Genomic DNA, 26588 nt, shown 5'->3' on the forward strand with positions numbered 1-26588 from the left:
TTCAAGGGCCCTGGGATCATGACCTGAGCTGAATGCAGGCATTTAACTGACTGAGCCACCCAGGTGCCCCACAATTCCAGTTTTAAAACAGTGTTCTAGGACAAGGAAAATAAGTGGAATAATGTTGATAATTCACTACAAACAACCCAGAGAAAAAATGAAAAGAAGGAAATCTGTCTTCAAGACCCTTCTATTGTCTCTTTCCATATTCTTCTCTTTCTCCTGGTCCACCATGGTGCCCGCGTCCACCAATATATCACTTACATACCTGCTCACTCCACAAGCTAGATACCATGAAGGAGCAATACCTTTCTATTCAATTAAAGCTTGCTGCGAAGTAATACGTTGGAGAGCTACTTGCTGCGAAGTAATACGTTCAACATCATGGAAGAAAAATCTAAGAACCAGCCACCAGATAATCCAATCCATTTGGCCTGAGGCCAATCCCACTCCTTTTTCCTGCCCTCTATCGTTTCCGAAAGAAGGAAGGACATTCTCTGACTAAACAATCATAATTATTTAATGAGAATCTACTAGGGACTTTCACACTGTTGGTGCAAGTGCAAATTGGCACAATCACTTCGGAAAACAGTACCCGCTAAAGCTGAACATACTGCTTAAGCTCTGATCCAGAAATTCCACCCTCAGGGGTGGGTGTGTGTGTGTGTGTGTGTGTGTGTCTGTCCAAAAGAAATGCAACAGGATACAGTCAAGAGAGACTTGCCAAGAATGTTGTTATACACACTAATAATGACAGGAAAAAAAAAAAAAAACAAGAAAAACTCGAAAAACAAGATAAAAACCAAACTGGTCATAAACAGCAGAATAGATAAATAGATTGGCACATATTCATATAATGAAATACTACCCAGCAATGAGAATAACCTACAACTACTTACAATGAATGAAGGAAGCCACATTAATCCCCTCCCCTCACACAAATAAGGCACACTGACCTATAGCATTAAAAGTCTAGATAGTGGTTATCTAGTCTCCAAACCAGAAGAAGTCCTAGAGTGTTCTGAGTGTCCCAATAAAAACTCATTTCTTCATGTGAAAGTTGATCACTGGTTTTCTTTGGCTAAATTCACTGAACTCTATACATTTATTATTTCTGTACTTTTTTGTATTCGTGTTATACCTTAATAACATTTTCCCCAAAAAAGGAGGAAAATAATTCAATTCACATTAACAAAATGAGAAAAGAGTAAAAGGTTTCCATTAATGTCTGCATTAATAGAGACAGAGAAATTTATATAATTCAGCCTTCATTAATGAAAACTTTCTTAGCAAATTTGGAATACAAGTCAACTCCATTAATCTGATAGAGAATATCCACAAGAATCTTCTAGCAAACCTTGCATTTCATTGTTAATTATTGAAACCTTTCCCTGGAGATCAGGAGTAGGATAAGGATGCCTGCTATCACCAATTCTGACATTTTACTGAAAGTCCTAGGTAATGCAATAAGGCAAGCTTGGAAAATGAATAAAACTGCCATTATTCAGAGTTGACTTGGTGCCCATAGAACATAAAAATGAAAACAGAGATAAGCTATTATAATTAACAGGTGAGTTTAGCAAAGTCATCAGATAGAAGGTTGGTAAAGCAAAATCAATTTTATTGCTAGATACAATAAATAGAAAATATACAAATATATAGAACCAAAATTAGGCACTGATCTATTATGAAGCCATTTGAGACCTCTGCGTGGAAACACTTCTAACCACTATTTGAAAAACTGAGAAAACGTTTAAGAAATACTCTACTCAAAGACTATCCAGGACTTCCTAACTATAAATTACTCTGGAGGCCAGGCCCTTATCTTAGCAGTGTTGATCAATGCATTTTAGACTTTTTCTCCTAATTCCATTTAGAAGTAGAAATGATTCCTTGCTATATTAATTCCACCTTGGAGTTAATAGAACATAGTCTAGTTTTTCTTTTTTAATCAACAAAAGACTTAGCTTCTTACAAAACACTAAGCCTTTCATTTTAGGAAGGAAAAAAAAGAAAAAGATAATGCTGTAATAGGAAATACTGAAAACAATGGATTGCAGATTCTAAAATTTTAAGATTTCCAAAAAAGTGGGGCACCTGGGCTGGCTCAGTTGGAAGAGCATGCAACTCTTGATCTCAGGGTTGTGAGTTAAAGCCCCATGTAGAGAAGTGTAGAGAGGACTAAAGATTTTTTTTTTAATTAAAATAATTCCAAAAAGATTCATGTTTAAGCATCATCACTGTAGCATTTGAAGGGATGGGGACTGGCCACCCATCTGGCTGATTAGGAATATCCCGTCACCGTTTATCATCACCCTCCACCAATGACACGCTCCTGAACTTCGCTCATCACTTGATCACGCGTTTACTCAACACATATCGTGTGTGCTTACTCTGCGACAGGCACCGTGCTAGGGATTAACGGTTTAATGGCAAGTCTGGTCTTCTCCAGAATTCCGCATCGCTATCCCTCTTCTCATCTATTCTCCTTCTCGCTCACATATATTCCCATTTCCGTGAAGGCTCTGTTCCACATACCAGGATTTCAGCCACTGACATCCCTCAGCAGTTTCTAGGTTTTGCATCTGGTTACATAAGCTATTCAAATTTAGTTTCCGTCTGAAGGAATGGCCAGAGACATGAAGAGACTCATTCCGAAAAATGAGAAATGACAGAGAAGTTACCCTTTCATTGTAATGGATTATTTGGTGGCCAAATACATCATCATGATGCACGTGATGACTGGCCACCATAGACCACACTAGGTCTTAGGGCTAAAAATCTCCTAAGGTGCAATTTTCTTGTTACCACATGACACTTTGATCAGACCTGTAGTTTCCAACTGTAAAACACTGAATTTAAAGGCTCTGTGAAGCAATGAATGGGGAAACTACTACGTATTAAATTACGTACGTATGGATACCAAATAATTTCTTTTAGGAATTTGTCTTCCCAAATGTAGTAACATGCACAGGATGCTGACTGACACATGATTCAAGATTTATCACAGCTTCCCTTAATCTGCCTTTTGATAGTATTATATAAACTTTACACATTAAAAAAAGGAATAGCTACTATCATTGGAAATAACATTTCCTCTGTTTTCCTTACTCTAGATAAAAAGTTTCCCCAGTTTTGTTTCTATCATGACCATTCTGACGTCTTGCTGGTGTTTTGTGGAGTTGCTATCACCAGAGAGGTTGTTGATTTTTCCCCCGTCATAAGTCTCTCTCCATGTTTTTGCTGTTCTTTCTTTACTATTTTTAGTGCATACTAAAATTTCCCATGGATTCTCAAGTAAAAAAAAAAAAAATGCATAATTTGACTTATTTTCTCAATTCTGAGATTTGGGATGTCAAAAACTCTGGATAATCTTAAAATAGCGTACTATTATAACCTGGAATGGCTGAACCTGGAAATCTAGAATATATACGTTCAGGATCTCTCAGAGGGAAGTAGGACAATATTTCCTAAATAAGCTTCTGAATATTGATTTAAAGTCACCCAAGGTTTTTAAGAGTTAAGAAACCTGCTGATATTTCTGCACAGTATTTCTAATGAAAATAATTTATCCTCTGTTCAATGGTCCCCAACAATGCCTACACCAGTCCTGCAGATTGACATTCCTCAATCTTAAAAAGAGCTTGGGCTCTTAACATTACAAATGAATTTGAAAGGGGAAGGAATTGAGCTACTGAGAGGGAAGAGAAACAAGAAAATAGTGTGCAAATGATCTGCCTAAGTTGTGACTACGTGAGGCAAAGAGGGAACACAAGGTACATGGCTGTGTATGCTAGGGGACTAGATCTGGTCAGAGAAGTCAGGAAAGGGACCCTGAGCCCATGCAATGGCTTGGGGATGACAGAGCGAGGAGGGGACAGAGCGAGGAGGGGACAGAGCGAGGAGGGGACAGTGTCATGGCAGAAGGAAAGTTCTGCAAAAGGCTTTTGGCAGAAACAAACACTAAGTGAATAATACACAAAAGAATCTCAGTCTGTCTGAGGAAGACAGAGAGGAAGCGGAAGGCAGGAGGTGAATGCAGGCACAGGGCGGGGCTTTGGCAAAGCCGTCTTCCTCTGAGACCCATGACTGCCACAGAGTTGCCATCAGGTTGCTCACGGGACCAGTGACCATAATAAATCCTGACTCAAAAACATTGTACGAGGGGAAAAAAGAGACAACTGGGAAACTTTAAATACTTACTCAATGCTTGACACTAAGGAAGGGTGGTTAATATTTCAGTCACAACAATGAAATTGTGGGCTGTTTTTAAAAATCCCTTATCTTGTATCTAAAAATAGTTCGAGATGAAATGAGGTGATGATGAGGTTTTCAAAATCATCCAGGAGGCAGGGTGGGGGGTACAGATAAGTAATTACAAACTCGTGGCACATCTTCATTAAAGCTAGGCTGGTTGCTGACGTAAATGTAGGGGAGGGGGATTAAGGGCTATGTGAAGTTAAGAGGGGTAGAGGCGGGAGACACAGGGACTGTGGGAGGCACTGGGAGATGGAGGCGTGAGGATGACTCTCAGGCTTCCAGGCCACATGCTTGAGCGGACAGGAACATCATGCCGGGTGGCAGCAGACACACAGAAGAACTGGGTTTTACGGTTGGCTTAGGGAAAGGCTGGAGCCTCAAAGCACGGTTTTCATTCCAGAGAAGTCGTGACTCTGAGAGATCTTCGAGATATCAAAGATGCTGAATAAATGCGTGGATAGGTATGTCTGGAGCTCACAGAAGTCTGGGCAGGACGAAAGAGTCTAGAGGCCACACATACAGATATAGCACCAGAGACACACTGGTGACGGAGAGCCGGTGAGAGATTCAGGATGGAGTACTTCAGCCAATTATCCATGGGGGGGGGGGGCAGTAGAAGAAAGTGGTCAACTGCCAAGTGACAGAAATACCACTTAATCTTATAATTCTTGTCTTTTGCATGAAACCCTCTTCCTCAGAGTTTCTAGAAATGACTACAATTGACTGACCTCGGTTTCATAGGTATTCTTATTCTGAGGTATCAATGATGTATGAAAATTAGCAAAGAGCAAACCCGGAAAGAGCCACTAAATCATTAAGAGTTGTACATAGACAGGAATAACTGCTTTCCTAAAATCTTTCCCTAGTATGAAGGATGTCCAATGGTTTTTGAAATTGGCCAATACAGAACAGAGAAGGAAAAAGTAAACAATAAGAGTAAACTAATGGGGCACCTGTGTGGCGCAGTCCTTAAGTGTCTGCCTTTGGCTCAGGGTGTGATCCCAGTGTTCTGGGATCAAGCCCCACATCAGGCTCCTCTGCTATGAGCCTGCTTCTTCCTCTCCCACTCCCCCTGCTTGTGTTCCCTCTCTCGCTGGCTGTCTGTCAAATAAATAAAATCTTTAAAAAAAAAAAAAACAACTAATGGTCATGGTGAATTTGGATAGTAGTCTACGCTTGTCAACAAGCTTCTGTAATTACTACTTCATTCAAAGCTCATGATGCTTTTTGATACATGTATCACTATCATGAGAAAATTCTTATAAATAATGAAGAAATCTGGAAATAGATTTTTGCAAGTTTGGCTTATTAGGGTTTTATTTCCAATTAGGCAAGGAGACAGAATTCTAACTAAAAACCTTGCTGTGCCTTGCCTGGATCTTTTTCTAAAGGTAATTAATTCAGACAACCCATCTGCAGTGGGTTCAACAGTGTTCCCCTCCCAAATTCAGGTCTACTCAGGACATCTGAATGTGACTTTATTCAGACATGGGGTCTGTGCAGAATTATTCAGTTAAGAACAGGGTTGTCCGGCTGGCTCAGTCAGTAGAGCATGCTATTCTTGATCTCAGGGTCACGAACTGAAGCTCCAAGTTGGGTGTAGGTTAGAATAGGTTCCAAATTCGGTGAGGCTGTCCGCAGAAGAGGCATCAGAGGACGCCCAGAAGCACAGGGAAGAAGGCAGCGTGAAGGCGGAGGAGACAGACTGGAGGGAGGCGTCCACACACTAAGCCACACCAAGCATTTGCTACCACCACCGGAAGCCAGGAGGGAAGCACGGGGGCCGTGTCTCCCGCAGAGCCCCCGGAAGACCTAACCCTGCCCGCACCTTGGTTTCAGACCTGTCGGCTCCAGAACGGTGAAGGAGCAGGTGCCCCGGCGCTGAGCTGCCCGGGCTGGGGTGTGTTGTCACAGCCGCCCAGGCAGCTAGCGCGCCCGCAGTTTAGAAGAGAATGTGTATGTACTCATGAACACCATTTTCCTCACGAAGCCCAATGGCCTCGTGTCTCGATCCAGGTCACGTAAACTGCTCTGTGGTGGGTCTAGAATCTGAGAGAGCAGGATCATGGATAGTGTTCGCATTAACTCGCTCTCCCATCTGCAACTGTGAACAGAACAGTGGAGGTTACGGCTGCTTGTGTTTGCAGTGGGCAGTCGCTTTCTAGAATTTCTCTCCTGACCTTGATTTATCTCCTTAATATTTGTATTCAAACGCTCTTCCTTTTTCAAAATAACTGAATTGCACACTCATGGAGGGCAAAAGTCACGTTTGTACACACTGAGTGTGTTACCTATTGGACTGAACACCTCAAACACCATTCCCTGCCTTCCTATCAAACCAAACCCCTGGAGGGAGTTACACTGGCCCCCCGATCTCCAGCCTCTGAACCCGACAGGACAGCACCACGAGCACAGACTTTCCCAGGCTGAGGACGACAGCGCATTATCTGAAGTTCTCCAGTATCTTCAAGGCGGAGCAGCTGCCTGTCAGACCACATGACCCAGGGTCTTATCTCAGATGGGATCTTCCTTTGTCTTGTCAACCATGCAGCCATTAGACTCCATCCGATGGATGATCCTGGTGACTTCTCATTTTTTCACCTGGCCTCTGCAACCGTGCCCATCGCTTCCCTTTTATTTAAGATCGTATCAAGAGAGCCTCTTCCTAAAACCCACGTTCGCTGGTATCCAGGACATCATTCTCCAGAGAAACAATGGTTAAGACCCGGGGTCAGCCCCAGCTGTAATATTTAGAATCCGTCCATTCGTACAGCCCTTAAACACAATACCGTCTCTCTCTGGGACGTCTGCTTTACAGTGCACAGGGGTTGGGGAGGGGGGAACCACAGCCTGAGCTCACGGGAGCCTGGGACACCCGTGGCAGGGACCGACTGCAGGAAGGCCAAGAACTGCACCCACGATCCACCACAACCCGCCAGGAAGCCAAACAGCAATTCCTTTGGCAACTGTCCCCAAACACCCAGAACTGGATGCTTAACTGCCCATTTTCCTCATTTTTGCCCTCACTTCCAACTCAGGACCCACAGGACAGAGGCTTCACCGCAGCAACAGGAGGAAGCAGCCCCCCTGATACACAGGGTGCTCCCCGAGGGTCAGCCCCCACCACAGCCTCCCGGGCCCCACAGCCTCCAGCCGCGGTCCCAGACATCTTGGGGTGTTTGCACCTGGAGGTTGTCTCCTCTGCTGTCTGCCTGGGAGCCTCTGAAAGGCAGACGATGGCGCTGACCCCCCTGCTGCAGACGGGGAGTCAGTGGGTTCTGCCTGTTCCTGCCCCGGCGGGGCTGCACTCAGTTCCACGGGGAGCGAGGAGCACCGCCCCTGCTTGACCGGCACCTGAGACTGCGTGTGACAGTCCCACACGCACGAACACAAGCTCTGCTGCTCCTGCCTTCGGGGGGCTGCTTCTGTTCAGGAACTTGGGCCTGTACAGTAACGAGTCCGTCTCTCAACACACACTCTGTGCTCGTAATCCCACGTTATAAATGCCCGTATGGGGCCACTTGATTCCTACGACGTGTAATACACCTGATTCATTTTATTAGATTCTCTCCTTTAATTCTCGCTTGTATTTTTATTTCTACTAATCTATGTGGATTCCAGTCTATCAGAAAGGCCAATACGCTATGAATGGAAATAGAATCATGTAAGGATTAAATGCTTATTTTCAGTTTGTGCCATGTTCACATGGAAAACTCAGGAATTATTTCCTGATCATGCTGTTGTCTTTGCCTTACAAATCAAGGCTTAAAAACAAACAAACAAACTAACAAAAAAACACATGCTCATATTTTAGGAGGTACTGTAATCACACAGAAAAGCCTGAAAGGGGGAAGAGAAGAGAGGCAGGGATGCGGGGAAGCAAAGACGAAGCAGTGCGTTACTCGGGAGCCTGCCGCGTTGCCAGGAGAAGCAGCTGGTCGCTAGGCCACACAGGACATCGCTGGCCGGCGGACAGCCAAGCCCATCTCAGATCAGAACATCGGGACAGAGACAGTGCGTGTCTCTGGCGCCTTCTTGTCGCCCATCTTTCATTGGTTGAGATTCTCCCTACTAGGGGTTACCATTTCAGCTCTTGTCATCTGAGCCTTGCAGATAGTGACCAGTGAAGCCAGACGGCACACTGGGCTGCACCATATGGCAGCACGTCGTGCTTGTGCAGGAGCGGCGGGACCAAGCAGAGCCTCGGCGGGTCTATCAGGCCGGAGCTGCCTACTGGAGCTTCGGGGTCCCCCATCCACATGGCTGCATTCACCATGGGGGGGGGGGGAAGGCCACACAGCCCACGCTGCTCGTGGGGATGGTGCAGGGGCTGTGGTCTGGAGGTGACAGAAAAGCAGCAACTCTGTCCATAAACAAGGAGTCAAAAGCCCAAGACACGAGACCAAGAGACATGGGACCCTTATCTGTGTCACACGGGAAGATTCTGACAACTGAAGTGTCAGCAAGCACAATAAAACATCCTGAAAAAAATAAATAACCCTGCACACCTGCAACGAGAAAGCTGTGGTACCCCAGAATTTATGCTATTGGAATATACAGCCACCTGTCCTCCCAACAGAGTAGCAGATGAAAATCCAAATATTTAATACCAGCAACCCCCAAACCATGTGTCTTCAGCTGGTGTCAGTACAGAGAAGCAGCAGTGAACATCAAGTCCATCTACCCTCTCAGAGTAAGGACTGAAGTTAGGCTGGCCAGGACTAAGACAAAATATAGAGAACGTAAGACCTTTTGAATGCCTGAAAGCAGTTATTTTGAGGGAGAAGAGCACTACTGCCTTTGACGTAGAAACATATTCCTACACACAGGATGAGGAAAGAGCATCATTCAGGGAAGAGCCCTGCTAAATGAGCGGCCACAGTGTTTACCTGCTTAACTGCATAATATGAATATCAGTATTTTAATTAATGCGTGTGTGTGTCTGTGTGTGTGTTACGAGAACTTAGAGAATCTCAACTGGAAAAGGATTACAAAGTGAGTTTACAGGTCAGTCTGTTATGAATGAATCAGGTCCTGGAGCACATGTGCTCTTGTAAGACCCTCATCATCAAAAGCGGTCCTCAAGTATATCAATAGGAGGACATCACAGCAGATACGTGTGGGATACACAACTATCTGGACAGCAGATTACTTTCCCTCTGTATTTCTCTAAGCCCCGTGGCATGTAGCACGGCAATGAGCTCGTTTGTGTTCAACGCAGTTTCAGATACAAGAAGGCCCTGCTGCCACCTCTGTCCCCCTCCCCAACCTCCAGGGAGGCCCTTCTCTCAGGCTTCATGGTTGACTTCCCCCAAAGGACATCGTGTACTTCGCAATAAACCACCACCAAAAATAAGACCACAAACCAGGCAAGCACAGTCTGGTGCCTCTTGGCGTGTCTGAGCTGAGCTGGTGCTGTACTGATTGACTGAGGGGCTGGATTTGTAACAGGATGACACAAACCACCACGCACTTGCAGGTAGAAGGTGTGGCTTAAAATGCTGAGTATGGGACTTACAGCCCCCTGTTGCTGGGAAGGTACCTCTCTCAGGACTGGTTTCCTCACTCAAACAAGGGAATTCGCAGGCTGCATTAGAATATGGAGCCATGAGTTGTACCAAAACCCCCAACAGGAGGGGTTTGAGCAAGGTTGCAGCTGATTTCTTCTCTGCCTCACACTAGGATAAGAGGGGACACCTAGGTTGGCAGCTCTAAGGGCCAGGGACTCAGGCCCCTCCTTCCTTATTGTTCTCCCCTTGTCCCCCTTGTCTGCAGGGCAGAGGTGGCCCTGTGTCAGCCGATGGGAGGGAATCCTAAGGCTTGGAACACATACCCCCTGTCTGACGGGCACAAGCAGTGTTGTGCTCGAGGGGGCCAGTACCAGCCCCAGAGCCAGCTCTTAACTTTTCAGCAATCACATGAGTTGGTTGTGAAACACAGCCTTCATTAAAAATTAGATCACAGAAATTCACAACAATTTATATTAGAAACAAAGGCAACAGATACTCAAAACTCAACCCTTCCAAATAACTATATTTTACTAGTCTACGCTCTTATAGTTGCTTTTTTACTCCCATTGTTAATGTATGCAAATATTCTATAATGATATGCTACTGCATATGTTTTCCTGACAGTAAAGAAACTTCGCGTGGGTGGCGTGAAATCAATCACAGTGGGTGTATTTACACTACAGAAATTGGCAAACTCTGCAATTCAGGCCTCAATTCATTGTTTTGTTGATTCTCTAGACCAGCAGCTGGCCAACCAGCTCACACCTGTTTTGGTTCAGTCCTTAATCTAAGCATTTTTTACGTTTCAAAATAGAGGAGGAAGGAATAAAGAAAATGGGTCAGCGACAGACTGTATGTGGATGGAAAACCTGAACTACATACTAGCAGGCCCTTTATAAGAAGTGTTCCTGAACTGATGGAAAATATTAATAATGCAAATGAACCTGGACAGCATCCTTGCTGGCTGTCAGCTGGGCCTACAGAAGCACCTCATTCCTTGCCATGTGGCCCCTCTAGCTTCAAAGCCAGCAAGGGAGAAGATCCCATGTGTCAAATCCCTCCCATCCTTTGAGTCTCCTTGGCCAGGAAGCACCCAGTCCGTTCTAAGGGCCGCCCTGTATAGGTCAGGCCAGACCTACTGAAGATAATCGCCCTTTGTTGAGGTCAGCTGTGTCATGAGGTATGCTCTGATTACAAAGTGATAGCCTGTCATAGTTCTCGGTCCCCCCAATCAAAAGAATCAGTTACACATGGTCTTGGATCCCTGCAGTCATCCTTGAGTTCTTCCACCTAGGAGAGAACCTCGTAGTTTCTGTCATATCCACCTCTTCTATTTACATTATGGAGAATTTAATGAGATCCTAGATATAAGAAGCACCTTACTACCATATAAAGTCTTGCGAGTTAAAAAGTTCTCTCAAGTCCAAAGCGTTATTGACCTCTACAGCCTTTCCAATTCATACACTTAAATTCTTGGTAACAGACTTCCCTCGCAGGTCCTAGTTCAGAATCCAGGAGGGAGGGAGGTCTTTGACCACGCTTTGGTTTTGTACTTCTTCCAAGTCACCCTGAAGAGATTACTGAGCCCAGCCATAGTATGGGGCCTAAGAGCAGGAGTAATACGGGAACCCTTCACCGGGTGTCTAGCAAATGCCCTTCCTTCCCTTTCTCAAACGCAAGACTTCCCATTCTTCCTTCCTTCCCTCCTCTCCATTCATTTCCCTCCCTGTCCCACTCCCTCTCTTTTCCTCCCCCTCTTCCTCCCTTACTCCCCCTTTCTTTCCTTCCATTTCTTTTATTAACACACTTAGAAACGCATATGAAAGAACAAAGCCATCCAGAGTTTAGCAACAGAAAGGGAGCAGCACCTTTACTCAGTTCTACACACTTGTTTCTTTGGCCAGAGGCCATGAGATAATAATTGCAACTTTTTAACATCTTTACAATGTGCACCAGGTGCCCACGGTATCCATTCATAAGCTAGTCATAAATTTTGTGAAGTACTGAGGAGGCAAATATAACAAATTCTTGCTCCTAGCTGAGCCAAGCCCTTCCGCGGGATGTGTTTACGCGCCCACGTACACTAGACTCTCTGAGGCTTCTCTGAACAGGAAAGAGCTACCACGTTTGATTTGAGCTTCTTTCTAAATGAAAGCAGTACTTTAAGTATTGATGGTCAACAAGAACTTACTTCAGGTGCAGCACGAAAGCAATAACCAGCGGGATTTCTCACCAGGTCGGCAGGAACACGTGGCACCCACACGCGCCCAGGTGACTTAGAAAGAAAACGTGGCCTCTGCCATGTCAAATGCCCGGATGTCTCCCGCACCCTCTCTTTTTAGCAAGGATAATGCCCCTACCCTTTGTGAAAACAAGGCAACAGGCCCCAAATGGAATCGTGATGCTAAGCCCCATGTCACAAAACTGAGGCTTGGTTACACTTCGGGCTCTCAGAGACGCGATCGCGAACCAGTCAGTCACCTGACCGGCACCAGTCAGTAATCTGCGTGCTAGACCCTGCTCTTCCCTAAAGCAAAATAACCTCGCGATAACCAACCAGCTTTTTGGCCTAGAAAAACTCCCTCGTTCCCACTCCCGCCCGCCTATAAACGTCCTTCCAGTCTTACAGCTCCTCCTCGGAGCGCCCGCCGACCCACTGAATTGGATGCTGCCCGATTCGAAATGATTTTCGCCCAAATAAACTCCAAATTGTGAATGTGCCTCAGTTTATCTTTCAACAGTTCTGGTGTCCGAGAAGGAACCAAAGGTGACCCCTGACGTCCCCCAGAAGCAAGAGCCACCAGGAAGGGTACCTGCTGGGTCCTTTGGGCTCGCTGCTCCGCCGTCTCTGGAGGTGATGGGCGCGCCCCTCTCAGGTCCGGGGTCCTGGGTCCCCGGGATTTCGGGACTTCGCGTTAGGAGCTTGCTGCCTATTTGAGCACCTCTTTTTCCAGAGGGTCTGGAACCGGAACCGGAACCGGACAGGAATTGAGCCGGGTCTGACTTAAAAAGCGGACTGGACTTCACTTCAGCTGGAGTGGGGCCAGTGTGAGCCCTCAGGTGAATAAATTTTGTTTTAAGGGTGAACTAGCAGGTTAAACGTATCAAACATAATCCTGAATTACGGTGGCCTCAGCGGAGAACTTTTAACCTAGATAAGCTTATCCATTTACAAGGTGCCCTAGAGAAAAAGGGGTCTCAGGCAAGCATTCACCATAATGAGGGAAAATTATCTTTCCTCCTCTACGATTTCTGGGGACCAGAATAAGGCCCCTGGAACACCTCCACTCATTCCAGAGCCTGCAGATGGGATCCTGGGAAAACTGACCCAAGCAATGTCAAAGTTCATAAAAAACATAAAACCAATGAATCACTGAAATAGTAATTAGCAAAAGCATACTGTGCACCCACCAAAAAAGACAGTTTGTAAATGGAAAACACTCAATACAAAACATGGAATGAGGCTCACAGGTATATTGTTAAAAGAAGCTTATACAGTGTGCCGGCAGCAACTGGTCTTCACTTAAAACACTAGAATTTTCTTAAACAAATAGGAATTGGTTAGTGCTTAGCTCATATCAGTTTTGGAGAACTATTTAAGTTCTCTTAGGATTGTCAGAGGCAGAAGCAAGAAGTGACCCAGGTCAAGTTGTCCTCGCTTGTCTTCAGAACAAGCTAAATTAAGTTTTGCTTATATGATTAAGCTGGTTTTATCTGCTCAGGGAGTTTTCAAGTCTGGCTTCCGTGGGTGTTTGCCTTTAACACCCGCAGAGGGTCAGAATTCTTACCAAAGTTCCTTTTCCCACATCTGTACCCGTGCTGCCTGGTTGAGAGAAAAATGTGAAATTTCACATTGTCCTTTCCTTTGCAAATTCAGACTCTGGTGAATTTTATTTTGGTGTACCCACTGGTTGTTCCAGTCTTTCTCTCTCAGGACAGCTATTGCTTTCTTGTCTCCTTTTGTGTCCTGAGAACTCAGCTTGGTACCCTTCAGGCTGGGGGCCCCAAGAGGTGGCTGGACAGGGATGTGGGTTGCAGTCCTTTTGCAGATGGGGTTCTGCTAAGTGTTGCCAGCTCTCAGGGGAAACTAAGTCTGTCTTTCTTTTAGTTATCCTTGGGAGTGGTTCTGATTCTTGGGAGGGCAGTATATTTTGCACCCTCTTTGGGGATGTCTCTTGCATTCAAGGAATTGTTCAACATTGCCAGGAATAGTTACGGTTTGTCTCAGCTGAAACTGACAAGAGATTTGAATGGCTTCTTTTCTAAAGTAGCTCTCAGGTCAGAAATTGGCCCAGTTGGAAACTGATATTCACAGCCTGATAGGAACTTTTTTTTTTTTCAGGCCTTTTTTCCTAAGCTAAAATGAAACTATGTTCCCAGAGGGAAAGAAAAACTTTCTGAAGCTTTCGTGGAAGGATTTACGAAAACTTTCCAAAGATATGCAAGTCTAAAGCTAGAACACAGGAATCTTTCGAAGCTCCCATTTTAGCTGAAGTTCTGCCTGCTAGAAAGGAGCAAGCTGAAGATAATGGTTGGATGACTCACTCAGCCTCCTTATCATTCAGGTTACAACCCAATTCTTTGAGAAATTAAACACTGTACTTGTCTTACAAATCTAGCCTTTGTAAGATCAGAAATGTGGCTCTAGAAATAATTCAAAGCCGACCTATCCTTTTTTTACCAATCCCAGAACATCCCTTATTCATCTCAAAAGGCTTGCAGATGTTGTAAAAGATCTGGATTTAGGGAATAAAAACCCTTCATGGTGGAACTTGAATTCTTTCTCTGTGCCTTTTGCGATGTTAAGTATTCTGCGTGGTCCGCTCTAGGAACCAAGGCGATTCTCATCAGAAGGAAAGAATGAAAGGCTATTTTAAAAACTAGGTCTATGAAAAATATTAAAAGTCTCTTCCTATAATATGAGTAAAAAGCTTTAGCCATCAGAGCAGGTAACCTTAACATACTGCATTTGCCATAAACACAATATGGAGTGAGTTTTGCGTTATTGTACCCATCCCGTGGCTAAAATTTTTTAAATGAAAGCTATAAGATCTCGGTTTGCATCTGTCTGTATGTTTATGTATGTCGATTATAAACGTGTGATTTTTTTTTCCTACCTCCAGATGGCATTGCCAAAATTAATATGTAGAGAGCTCTATTTAATTAGCTCAAAGACAATCAAGTGTTTGCATAACTCAAGTATACTCTCACAAATACAGAAACTAACTCAAATGTTTTACAAGTTCACATGATCTACACTAATCTTAGGTAAATAAAAGCTAGTTTAAGTTTGTTGGTTTAATTAAAATGGGCACATCTTTAGAGTTATCAGCATTAAACATAATACTTAATGCTACTTAGGTTTACTAAAAGTCAAATAAGCTCATGTTATTTCTGTTACAGAATTTGTCAGCAAGAATGATAAGATGATGGTTTGCTGTTTAATGTCTCATGAAATTTCCACGACTGATATAAACGTAATTATTAAGAACAGGTGAATTAAAATATATGGAAGCAAAGTAAAAGTTTATAGATAAAATTGTCAACAGTAATTATGCTTTATAACATGTCTATTTAAGAATACTTTCTAAAATTTTTTGATAACTTGAAATATGTGAAATGATGGCTATTCTCTTAATATATAGACCATTTCCAAATAAGATAAAATACTGAGGCATGAATCAGTGAACGGAGGTTTATCCTAAAGATATTTGGATCTACTAGTAAACATGTTTGTGCCACACTGAAAAATTTACGAGAAAGAATATACTTCTAGAAATTATGAAATGTATTAAAAATTTGCCAATCCACAGAACACTAGTGTGATAGTTCACAATTGCTTACGTCTTGATTTCCACTGGGAATTAAGGATTCTAAAGGTTACGAATTCTAATTAATATACGTAATTAAAGCTACGTTGAAAGAAAAATGAAAGAAAACAACTGTGTTTGAAAAGTAGGTAAGGAAAGCAAAATGATCGATTGTTTCAGAATGAGAAAGACAAACCTAGGACAAAATCTGAATGGATTTAAAAAGTCATGAAAGATTTGTGGAAAGGGAATCTTGGGGAATGAATTTTAGCTGTGATCAAGCTGGCTAAGATTAGAATGGATTTATTTAAGTTTTTAAAGGAATGAGTTTTAACATCAAAAGTATACAGGTGAAATTTAGAATCTGCTTAATCTTACTAAGTTTTCTTGGACTCTTGCTCTGCTTTTGATTAGAGATTGTCAAAGTCGTTTTGTTTTGTTTTGTGGTGGTGGTTGTTTTACCTTTTGAGTAATGTACCCAAAAAGCAAGATTTTGTGGCTTACCAAATAATTTACTGTGCCTCCCACAGTCTTTATAGGGTCTTTAATAACTTAAGAAAACCCACTCTTCTCAATATTAAAAGAGCTAATTTTTTGTTTACAACTATGTAACCCTCTGTATTTGCCTTTTAAATCTTCCATTGTCCCTTTGGTTACAGAGATCATCAAATATTATTTCATAATGATCTGTGATCCTATTTAATCAAACGTTCAAACTTTTTGGTCTTTTCCCAAAATCAATTCTTTAACCTCTAACTTTGAAATTTCCCAGGGGGTCCCTGGACAATTTAAAAGGATCTGTCTCTCGCTTTGTAAAAGAGAGATGTTAACTAACTGGGTAAGTATCCTACAACCTTAAGCCTTTCAGTAAGTAAATGCCACATCCTCTATGTAGCCAGTATTCTTCTGGCCACCAGCACTTATTTGACTGCATTGTTTTGCTGTTTCCAGTGTCACCTGAGGGCTGTTTCTCACATTCCTTTGATTGCAAGATTGTGAAACTGGTCTGTGTTCTGCCAGTGAGATTCTCTCCCACGAGACTTTGAAAATGCAAGGATGACAGACACTATATTATTCTCCCTTTAGATCTGGTGAGCAAAGGCTTGCTGTGGCAGAGACGAGGTTTTTGCACCCCTCGGGGTCTTACCCTGATTCATTCACTTCACTGACCATTAGCTGGTTTCCCATAGTTTCCTTATCAGGCAAGCACCAGTACCTTCCTGACTCTCTGGACCAGAACTGTAGTGATAAGGCTGAAAACAAGCTTCAGGCTCTGATGCCTTCTGCAGCCTTGCCAACATTTTTCACACTAAATTCCCTATATAAGTCACTTTGTGCTGTAAATATCTAAAGCAGTATATACGTTACCAAATGATATACTCTTAATCCCATGGCTCAAATAATAAGCAAAGCATCCATGTTTCAACTCCCAAACTATATTTTTATTGGGAAAAGTGAAACTGTCCAAATAAGAGAAGTGACTTTGTTCAAGATCTTACCAGACTTTGACACAATCTTAAATGAAAGACAACTACAGAAACCTACTTTATTGAATATTAGAATTTTCATATTATACTGGAACATACTGACTACTGTAGCATATTGACCAATAGCATATTAGTAAATATACCTTTATAACACTGAATGATGTCCCATGTAAAACGGCCTTAATTATATCCATGTAGTGAATTTGTTTAAATTTGGCATGTGATCATCAAACCTTGGGAAATCAGGAAAGAGTACAAATTCTGACCTATAATTTTATAGTACGAACAGTATCACAAGAAAGCAACATTAATCACCTTGTGCTAATCATTAATTGTGGACTGGAAAAATGATTTATTTTGGGATATTATCAAATTTAGTCTCATTACATCAGGCAAAGCAGTTCAGTCAGTAGGAAATGGGTCCCTATTACTAATGATCCATTTGGAAACATACAAACGCACAAATCCTGGTTTCTGGCACAGCAAGGTCAGGGGATAGAAATTGAAGCGGGCTCTGGTTCTGAGAACAGGAAAAGGATGATGCTATAAAGTGACTAAGGCCAGATCATATGCCAGGACTGCTATGAATCACATTCTGTATGTGGACAAGATACTCTGAATTTGATGAAACTGTCTATCATGTTCTCTCTCTCAACCAAATAATCTAATCAGTTTGGACACCAAGAAGCAGCCAAATCATAGTGCAAGAGGAATCACCACCACAGCCTTAACCATCCTAAATTAGGGCAAGTAGACCATGGAGTATTACCACCATGAGAAGTAGGAGGGAGGGGCGGAATTGGGGAGTTGGTGCCAAACTAGCTTGTATTTAAAAAAATTTTAAACAATGAAAGAGCCTCTCACAACAGACTTGTTGATTCAGAATCTGTCTTTTTACAAGATCCCAGGTGATTCCTCTGCAAATTAAATTTTGAGAAGCATGGATCTATGATTCATTGGCAATTACCAGTTGTACTCTCAGAAGAACAAGGTAAAGAGAATAACACTCTTGGCTTTGTAATGGAGAAATGTATTTCTAGTCACAAAAGAGACTACTATGAAAAATACAAATATATGCCAAAGGTGTAGGAAGCAAACCAAATTTTTTTTTTTTTTTAAGATTTTATTTATTCATTCGACAGAGATAGAGATAGCCAGCGAGAGAGGGAACACAAGCAGGGGGAGTGGGAGAGGAAGAAGCAGGCTCATAGCAGAGGAGCCTGATGTGGGGCTCGATCCCACAACGCCGGGATCACGCCCTGAGCTGAAGGCAGACGCTTAACCGCTGTGCCACCCAGGTGCCCCAAAACCAAAATTTTTGAATCACATCAAGCCTGGACTGAGGATCGTGCTTGTGGAAAAGTCATGTCAAGATTATCAGTCCCACATCTTCAGTTAAATAGCCTTGAAATGTGTCCTATGAGGGAGGAACAGCATTATGATGCTATGAGCCAATTCAGATACAGTTTAATTAAATAATACGCAAGGTCATGGAGCATGACTGGCAGAGTGATTCAGACAGAATTAACTACTCCTTTTACTGTCGCCATCCCTGGCTGTCATCTAACACTGTGGCATATAAACTCTAAGGAAGGTTCTGGCATTGCAAATTTATCCCTGCAGCCAGGGGAATTGAATTCTCTCTCTCTGAAGCCATAGAAACCCATTCCATCTTTCTATTTTTAATCCTTTGCTGATTCTAGAGGCTTTCTACCAAGTAATCTGATGCCAAACAGTTGTTCTCCTTGCAGCTGCCAAACAGACCGGCATTTGCAGCCTCGGGTTGTGTCCCATGTTGGCTCTCTCCCAAATGTCATTCCCTACAAGGCTTTTCTTTCAACTGATGCATTAGGGTCTTTGAATGACAACATGAAATTAAATGGAAAATGACATTCATGAGAAAAGATGCTCCTTTCCAATAACTGAGACTCTCCACCCATCTGTCATTGCTTCCTTCTCTGTCTGCCCATGGTTTTTCCACAAATCCCAAGCAGCTTGATACAAATGTGATCATTAGAGGATTTTCATACATTAATGCAAATTATGCACTGCCAACACTTAGGACATTCTGCTCAGACTAGCTGATGCCCTCCGATAGAAGAGTGTGTGTCAAGAGAGTGCAAAACCAAACCACTTTCCTTTGAATCATCTCACCACTAGAAGTATCATAAAACACTTCCAATAAAATTATCAAAAAGCATAGTCCTTTAATTAATTTTGATGACTTGCCAAATATAAAATTAATTCAAAATTTTATTACTTACAGAAAAAATGTATCAGTCCCTAAAAAGAGAGAGAAAGAGAAAGATAAGGATAAATGATAGCTAGGTAGACAGATAGATAGATGTGGATAAACAGATTCAATAACTGTTGAGCTCCTAACAGAGGGCTAAGACATGTCAACAGTACTAGTTATAATAGAAGTTCCAGAAAGAGGGGTGCCTGGGTGGCTCAGCGGTTAAGCATCTGCCTTCGGCTCAGGGTGTGATCCCGGTGTTCTGGGATCAAGCCCCACATCAGGCTCCTCCGCTATGAGCCTGCTTCTTCCTCTCCCACTCCCCCTGCTTGTGTTCCCTCTCTAGCCGGCTGTCTCTATACTGTCGAATAAATAAATAAAAAATCTTAAAAAAAAAAAAAAAAAAAAGAAGTTCCAGAAAGAGGAGAAATTCTGTTTTCAAGGAAATTAAAATTTATTTCAAGAATAAATATTTGAGTCCCATAAAAAATAAGTTTATATAAGGAATATATGTAGCAGAAATTGAGAGGTGAAGATCAGTATAGGCATGAACTGAAGGAACGTAGTTAAAAGATTAAGGAAGACAATTTGCTTAGCAGCGAGGAGAAAAGAGCTGAATATTTAAAGCAAACCACACAAAAGACACCAGGTGGTGAAGCAGAAAATAACATCAGTAGTTTTAGTCATTCTTTAATTCAGTCGGTAATCAATCATTGATCCCCTTCTCCTGGAAAAAAGACCAAGACAGATCCAGGTCACTCCATCCCTACTCTGTAACCACTTATATTATTTCTGCTGGGAGAAATAAACTCATGCACTGATGAATGGAGGGAACATGCAATTCCACTGGCTACACTTTAGGGCTATTTTAAGTAGGAAGTCATAGATAAAACGTTGGCAAGTTGGTTTAAAGCTGGATCCGACAAACACTTTAAAAGTTAGGATGATTATTCATTTTGTCATTGAATTTTTCCTTTTCCTGAGTTATTATATACCCTAAATTTACATTAAATTTCTAGTTTCAACTATGGACTCAAAAATGCATAATTAAAAATATGGTCTGTAAAACTAAATATTTTCAAAATTATTTTAATTTAAATGGACAAAGGCAAACACTATTTTTTGAGAGAGAGAGAGTGTGCGAGCAGGGGTGGGGAGAGAGTCCAGGGAGGGAGAGAGAGAGAATCCTAAGCAGGCTCCATATCCAGCACAGAGCCCAACGTGGGGCTTGATCTCATGATCCTGAGATTATGACCCAAACCAAAATCAAGACTCGGAGGCCTAACTGACTGAGCCACTCAAGCACTCCAGCAAACACTATTTATAAAAGAGGATGATAAGGCAAAAGTAGTATGGTAGGCTGAATAATGCCCCATCCCCAAAGATGTCTATGCCATACTACCTAGAATCTGTGAATGTTACCTTGCATAATAAAGGGACTTTGCAGATATGATTAAATCAAGGCTCTAACAGAGGGACATTATCCTAGATGTTATCTGATTTGGCTCAGTGTAATCACAAGGAGCCTTAAAAGATAGAAGAAGAAGGGTCAGAATCAAAGAAGGTAGTGAGATGATGGAATCAGGGGTCAGAAAGAGACAGAGAGAGATGCTGAAAGATACTGTGCAGTTGGCTTTGAAGATGGAAGGGAACAGGAGCCACAGAATGCAGGCAACTTCCAGAAGCTGAAAATGCAAGGAAACAGCTTCACTCCTAGAGCCTCCAGAAGGAATGCAGCCCTGCTGACACCTTGATTTTAGGACTTCTGACCTCCAAAATTGTAAGATAGTAAATTTGTGTTGTTTCAGACACTAAATTTGTTGTAATGTGTTACACATCAACGATAAAAAAAAAAAGCCAATTCAAGTATGTAAAAAGTTGTTTAACATCATTCATTGACATTAAAGTAAAAATTAAATCACAGTGAGAAAACAGTATACACATGAACTGAACTCACCGAATGTGGCGTAACCACTAAAACTGGAAACTGTGAGGCATCAGGGGGGCTATGGAGTAACAGGAACATTCATACTGCTTCTGTGATCACTGTGGTACATTGTTACCCTAATGACTCCCATTTACTCTCGACATGGTCATCTGACTTCCCTGGTCAATGGGACATCAGCAAATGTAAAATAAACAGAGGTTAATAAATGCTGGGATACTGGGGCCCCCTTGGAATGAGGCTGTCTACCTTATGAGGAAGACCAGTGTAGTATCTTGAAGGGAGGAAGACAACATGGAGACAGAGGGACAGAATCCAGCTCAGTTAGTCTAGCTAAGCCCCTCCCTATCAACCTTTCAGGTGTATGTGCAAAACTGGCAGAAGGACACAAAGCTTGCTCAGAGAACTGTGAGAAATAATACATTATTGTTCTTAAGCCACAGAGCCCAACAGACTAGATCCCATAAAGCTTCAGATCCCATAAAGCTAAGGCAAGAGAAACATCAGTCACATCTGGCAGCTGGAGTGCAGAGAAGCATTAGAAACAGATCAGTTAGAAGCACTAGATTTCCTCCATGACCCATGAGTCTGGCTGACTCCCTGCCTCCTTTGCACTCTGGAGAGGCACTAGGGCTCTAGCATATGAGTGTTGTCCTGAAAACGCAGGGATTAGATGAAAGTCTCTGTGGAAGAGCAAGATGCCATATGTTGACCAAATTTAGGTCATCAGTCTTAGAATTTCCAGCCTCAGTGGGAGATACACCAAGCCAAGGTGCAGACAGGTGGAGGATCTTTGTGAAACACTTCTACTGGGTCACCATATAATGCACTCCACTAGGGGGCTGTCTAAGCTACCCCTACTCTTGAACTTCTGAAAGTTTTCAGCGGCTCTCTCACAAATATGAGTAGACAAGCAAGACCAGCAGGCATTGAGATAAAGTTTCTACACAAAACCAAAACAAGGGAAGAAAGAGAAACTGGTTCTCTGAACAGATTTTTTTAAATGCTGTCATTGATACCCTTAGTACCTTGAAAAGATATTTTATTGAGGAAACAAGAACAGGAGGCTATAAGAAAAGAACATTCAGAGAGCATTGCCAAGAGCCCTTGGGAATTGCAATATGATTACAGTGATGAGAAACCAAAAAGAAAGTTTTGAAAGACAAACTTAAGGGACTCTCCATGAAGACAGGAAAACGAAAGCAATAACACCACCATCAAAGGAAAGGGAAATTGCAGAGAAAAGATAAGAAAACTAAAAAATCTGTCCAAGAAGTCCAAATCCAAATACTAGGATTTCCAGAAGGACAAAATGAAAAAATTTAGTGAAAGAATTTTTTTTTAATTCAACAAATTTTCCCAAAACTGACATGAATTTCCATATTGACATGACTTACCAAAATCTGGCACAATAAACCACAAAAGACAGGTTTTCAAATATTTTCAAAATTTTTCAAAAAAAGAAAATTTCAAAAGTGTCCATAGGGCCAGGACTTCAATCTTCAAATTGATTGAAATTCAAGATATCATCAGACTTCTCAAAAGAAGCGCAAAAAAAAAAAAAAAAAAAAAAGATGGAAAAAATGGCTCAGGGGTTCTAAGAAAAGATTATTCTCAATATGGGATTTCATACTGAATGTGACACTGTTTTTAATATATGTAACTGAAAATGCTGATTGTAGCTTTTGCTGGAGAATCACTTGAGAGTATCAGAGACATTTACTACCCACTCTGTGTTGCCTGTGAACAGGCTACATAAAACCTGCGCCATGTCCGAGAAAAAATAAATAAATAAAAAGCATGTTAATGTATGTCCCCTGAGATGTGCACCAATGTCCTAACTAACATATTTAATTGTACTTGTAACTCATGCTTCCATGATATAATAAGAACAAAGTTGTGGACCAAAAAGAGCAATGATCTATGGGGCACCTGGGGCTCAGTCAGTTGAGTGTCTGACTCTTGATTTCAGCTCAGGTCATGATCTGAGGGTGGTGAGATCAAGCCCCACATCAGGCTCCATGCTGGGCCCCTCCCCTCCCCTGTTGCCCCTCCCCCACTGCTCCAGAGCGTGCATGTGCGCATGCTCTCTCTCTCTAAAAAACAACCACAACAACAACAACAAAAACTGCAGTGATCTATACCAGAAGATCTAGTCTATATTCTATATTGTATAATAAAATTCTTACTGTATATTTCAAAATGAAATATTCATTGAGGCTGTTAAATAGGTCTGAATTCATGCCAATCAGAGGAAATGTTCAAATGAATGTCCTTCCTTTACACCTGAGACATGGCATGAATTTATTGAACAATACTTAACAATCTACATATACTAACTCAAAGCTTAGTATACTTCTCCTCAGTAAGGAATTACAAAAGGGTGGAAAATATTTATCACACAATATGATACTACAGCTTTTCTTTTATAAATTAATTAGGTTAAACTATATATCCCCTTTCAGTTTTTCAGTGAAAGACATATGTGAAATGCATAGTCCATACAGATTTAAATAAGCTACTGCATTTAAACATTCTTTTTTTTTAATATGAAAAGAAACTTTTATTTTTTTTTTATTTTTATTTTTTTATAATGATTTTTTATTATATTATGTTAGTCACCATACAGTACATCCCCGGTTTCCGATGTAAGGCTCAATGATTCATTAGTTGCGTATAACACCCAGTGCACCATGCAATACGTGCCCTCCTTACTACCCATCACCGGTCTATCCCATTCCCCCACCCCCCTCCCCTCTGTGGCCCTCAGTTTGTTTCTCATAGTCCATAGTCTCTCATGTTTCATTCCCCCTTCTGATTACCCCCCTTTCTTTATCCCTTTCTTCCCCTACTTGCATTTAAACAATTTTGAGATAACACCCTATTTTTCTCTGTATTATGTTGAGCACCTAATGTAGTTTAGAGTGAGGAGAAAGTTTTCAACAAATACATAATGAATATGAACAAAATAAAGAAATTTTTCAATATAATATTTTGAAGGTATGATAATAGATACTGGGCAAGAAGTTTAAATAGGATGAATTTTATTTAGCTTTCTGTTTAGTAGACTTAGGTTGGAAAATATTTCTAGTCCAGTGGAATTCTATTATAATCAAGATTTCGTATCACAGAAATACCCACATGATGCTTATAATTTATAAGGTCATTGGGGAGCCTGGGTGGCTCAGATGGTTGAGCGTCTGCCTTCAGCTCAGGTCATGATCCCAGGGTCCTGGGATCCAGCCCCTCATTGGGCTCCCTGCTCAGCAGGGAGTCTGCTTCTCCCTCTCCCTCCCCAACCCCCCGCTTGTGCTCTCTCTCACTCTCTCTCTCTCAAATGAATAAAATCTTAAAAAAAAATAAGGTCATAAAGATTTGGAGAAAAGCTTAGGCAAGGAGCAAAATTTACCAATCTACCAAAATTTGCCAAGTCTCCTATGAACTAAACAACTAAATGACAATATATCCAGCAATCAATCTCTCTCTCTCTCTCTCTCTCTCTCTCTTCCTGGCTCTCTGTCTCATCTCAGCATCTAGAAATGTTGTCTCAAAAAAATAAAAAGGCAATTAAAGTGTGTTACTATAGTCCTTTGTAATCTAACATCAAAATTTTATGTTCCCCATTCACTCGGTACCAAGTTTAAATGTAACTGCTAGCAAGGGAACATTACCACATGTCTGCATGAAAAATGGCTATGTCTACTTTATAATGCGTTCCAAAGCTCTCCCACCCAAGCATTATTTCCTTATTATTAATTCTGAGTCTCTGGTGGCCAACGATGCAGTGGGAATGAGAACTAATAAGCTAGTATGTCCTCTTGCCCTGAATGTCTTCTTATATAATAAGATGCAGACACATTCCTCTTTCTCCCTTTTCCTTCCATTCCACTCTGGAGGGCAGTGCATTGAGAGAAAATATGTATTGCTTATATTATACCCCATCTAGTTTCCAGAAACAGACTTCCCTACTAGCTCCCAACGGTTTTTGAGGCAGCTCAGAAAATACGAAAAGAAGCGAGAGGGAAAGATTTGCTAAAATTCAGGTCCCACCATATGGCAGGTGCTAAGCCAGACACTTTCTAATGTGTTTACTTTAGTTCATATTCTCTAATAAAGATTATTATTTTATTGCCATTTTGTAGATGAGTCGATTGTGACCTGGAATTTAAATAATTTCTCCAATTTACGTAGCTAGCAATTGGCAAGGCTGGGATTCACACAAGATCACTGGCCCCCAAGTGCCAGTCTTGGCCACGACACCCCTCTAGGTCTCATTTCTACGTTGTCTGCCCCTTCTTTGCATCTACCAGTTAAACCCGTGAAGGACCGAAATGCCTTTTCACAGATTTTGCCAGTGAGAATTACTGTTACCGAATGTGCATTTGACACAGCATGTTTTGAACAAGGATTTCCAAATTCTATGTTTCAGAACCTCAACGGACCTACAATAATAAAAAAGAAAACTTTAAAAAACCTTAGGAAACTCCAAACAGAATTATTTTTAATTTGCTGATTTCATTTCCCTGTAGGGCTTTTAGAAAAATAATGAGATAAATAATTACACAAAGTCATCACGATAGGGCACTTAACTTGTTTACAAATACAGTACTCTCGCAACCATGTAAAAGAATTATATTACTCATCCCTGGTCGTCTTCTACTCTCAAAAAAGAAAAGACAAGGGGCTCCAGTTAAATTTCATTTTTCCTCTCTTTTCTTTCTGCTCTGCTCTATGTCCTCCTGGGCTAAAATCTACAGGGTACAATTCCCAGGCTTCCTTACGCTCTGACTGCCCATTAGATGTAGCCAGTGAGAGACACAGGAACATCAACCGTGGGAGGAGGAACAAGTCAAGATATTTTGATCCCTGCCCTCTCCCTGCCAGATTACGGTGCTGACTGGGGTTGCACGCTCTTACCTGCAGCCACGGCTCCCATCACGTGGCTGTTCTCCCTCTCCCACAGCTTCTCTTATGCCCAGAACAGCCTCCTCTCCACAGTCCTTCAAGCCCGACAGAGCTAACAGCTTTCAGCAGTTACCAGTTCCTTGGTGATTCAACAGCTCGTCATTAAACTCTCTTCAATCGACTCTCTTGGTGGTGACAACTGTCTCCTGCAGGGACCCCTAGTAATGACGACTAGAGATAGTTCCAAAGCACACCTTCAAAAGAGGATAACGGGATAGGATGGCTCCTGTATCGCGTCAACACAAACACCTGCTCCTCGAAGGGGAAAATGGGCCTTGCGATTCTGGGACCTGCCATGGCCTCACTGCTCCTCAAACCTACAGCTAGAGGTAGTGTGGGATGCAGTTCAGGGGTGGGGAGAGACTGGCATGTGGT

Source organism: Ursus maritimus, unplaced genomic scaffold (genome assembly GCF_017311325.1).
Source record: "Ursus maritimus isolate PB19 unplaced genomic scaffold, ASM1731132v1 scaffold_19, whole genome shotgun sequence".
In the NCBI taxonomy this organism is placed as follows: domain Eukaryota; kingdom Metazoa; phylum Chordata; class Mammalia; order Carnivora; family Ursidae; genus Ursus; species Ursus maritimus.